This window comes from Capsicum annuum, unplaced genomic scaffold (assembly GCF_002878395.1).
Source record: "Capsicum annuum cultivar UCD-10X-F1 unplaced genomic scaffold, UCD10Xv1.1 ctg68290, whole genome shotgun sequence".
In the NCBI taxonomy this organism is placed as follows: Eukaryota; Viridiplantae; Streptophyta; class Magnoliopsida; order Solanales; family Solanaceae; genus Capsicum; species Capsicum annuum.
In genome coordinates, this window is record NW_025877813.1 from 1 (window position 1) to 2,607 (window position 2,607).

The window sequence follows — 2,607 nt, forward strand, 5'->3', positions numbered from 1 at the left end:
AGAATTGCGACGCAGAAATCCTGCAGGGGATCAGGATCAGCACAATGAGAAGGAAATGGTAAGACTACGAGAATAGCCAACAGTAATGTCACACGAGCAGCCATATCGAATGATCAAACTTAAGAATTAAAGATGAGTGTGTGGCAATGTACTAATGGCACAGGAGTTCAAGGGCTATATACATGTCAAGCCAGCTTTTATGACATCTTATCTGCAAGAAAGCAACATGCTGAATTCAAATTATATATACATAAAGAAAGGAAGTTTAGTTGAGGTAGTTGGCTCTTTGACAATAGATAAATGCAATCTCTCAGCTTGAGGAAATAGTCAATCAAATTGTTAGTAAATTTAACTTGGGGATTGTGACCTCTTTGAATTATTGTATCATTTGTCAATGCTGTGAATGTTTCAACTCCTTCCTAATCATGTGGTTCTTCATCCGAGCCCTTCCTATGGTATAACTAGTCAATAGAGACTTCTGTCAAGACTGTTATGGTCAGGAGGCCTATACCGAAAGAGGGTCAAGTGACACGTATGACGGAGGACGGGTCAAGAGAGGGACTAACAGGCTTCTAGGCTATCAAGCTTCTAAATATGGGGTGCACATAACACCTTAGGCGAAAAGTAGAGGAATTTACAAGGGTATAGCCTGAGAGACATATATGTAGAACCTGTTGGACCAAAGCGGACAATACATGTCATGGACTTGGATTGTGACAGGTCACGAAGAAAATGTGGAAATATTGAAGATCAATTACCTTCCACCTCCAACATTTAGCTGAAAATGTCCAAGTCCTATTGGAATCACAACCACATTTTCTACACGGAGCTTGATAAGTCCATCATGTCATGCCATGCATCAGTCACTTTCTTCATATGTAAGTTGTTAAAAGTTTATTCTTTCAATAGAGCTACCTAATAGTGATGTTGATTTCCAGATATAATTCTGTCATTTCTCATTTACTTGAATATTTTATCAGCAAGTTTTGACACTCTAATTGCTGAAATAGATAGGAAAGTTGACTTCTTGGATCTCTAACAACACACCTTCATGCCCGAATGACCATCATTGATTAGGTCATTTTGTACATCTGAAGAAAGTTTTATCATGCAAGGACTTCTTCCATAATGTACAGAGAAAAACATGTAAATATTCAATATCAAATCAAGAAAAGATCACCTCAACTAACCAATTTCCTTTTCTTTTGTTTTAACTTATTTAAACCTACCGGTGCGCGATATTCTTGTTAAATAACGTTGACATGGTCATCGAAAATTCTAAGACTGGAAAAAGTTGTTTATTAGCTTTGATTATGATCCTAATCAATTTTATTGGGAAGATTACGTCCATGTTCGTTGGTATTACTTTTCCATAACGTAATTAGAATACCACATGCTGCATGTATAACAATCGTCAAGAGTACCTTGGAAAATCTATTTAATTTCATTGACTATACCACAATGATAAAGAAATTTTGAAGAGTCTCAATCTCATTAGGTATATATCCCTATATTTGGTGCTGAATTATACTTTTTTAATCTAGTGATGCTTTGTCAAATCAAGCATGTACTAACGTTGGATTTGGTCAGTATATATTTGATTTGGCCAAAGCATCAATAGCTTAAGGATGCAGTATAATTCATCAGTAATTAGTACCCGTGACTTGTTGGTGGGAGGTGGCAGGTGTCCCGTATGATTAGTTGAGGCGCACGCAAGCTAATTCGGACGCCACGGTTAATGAGAAAAAAATCCTTGAGGTGTAAGTTCATGATGTATGTGCTAACTGGTTATTTGTTTTGTGAACCGTTTTCATTTGGATGAACTTTAGATATCATAACTCTATTTCTTAGTCCTTCAGCTGACGAATTCTCATATTGATATATTTTTCATTTAATGAAGCAACCTATTGATATTCATACTAATTGAAATTATGTTCAGGATGGTTCAGTGGCCAAACGGCTGAAAGCATCCCAATCGAAAGAAGAAAATAGTGCTTTAAAGGTAGAAGTAGAATCCAGTTCCCAGACGGCTAACAAGGGTACTGAACAAAGTAGTAAACCTGAGCCACCTAAGGATTACATCCATGTAGGGCACGAAGGGGCCATGCTCCTGATAGTCACAGTCTAGCAGAGAGGGCAATGCCTTATCTCAACTTCCCAACTTTTAATGGTGCAAATGTTTCCTGACGGTGGCTAAGTAGAATCTTAATTTATCAGGCCAGGAAAGAAAAGATCAGCGAGAGGATGAAAATTCTGCAAGATTTGGTTCCCGGACGTAATAAGGTTAGTAATCTTTTGAAGTTATCCTATTGATCGAGCTTATCCGGTGGTGGATATTATATGAAGGGTGACAATTTTGTGTGCTCTATTAGATTGAATGCATTTTTCATGTACAATTTGCATTTTGTGCAAGTTTATTTTGCAACTTTCTTACAGGTTATTGGAAAAGCGCTTGTTCTTGACGAAATAATAAATTATATCCAGTCGCTACAGCGCCAAGTTGAGGTAGTTCCTCATCTTCCCTGTATTAAAGTTATTCTTTTTATCAACTCAAGTCATAATAACCTCATCCGCGCTGCTTTGATTGGACTTTCCAGTTCTTGTCCA

The 2,607-nt window shown here is 37.2% G+C and overlaps 1 pseudogene; it reads left to right on the forward strand.

The window, feature by feature from the left end:
• The first annotated feature begins 154 nt into the window (after positions 1-154).
• On the forward strand, positions 155-2,596 carry LOC124894023 (annotated as a pseudogene).
• The last annotated feature ends 11 nt before the right edge of the window (positions 2,597-2,607 follow it).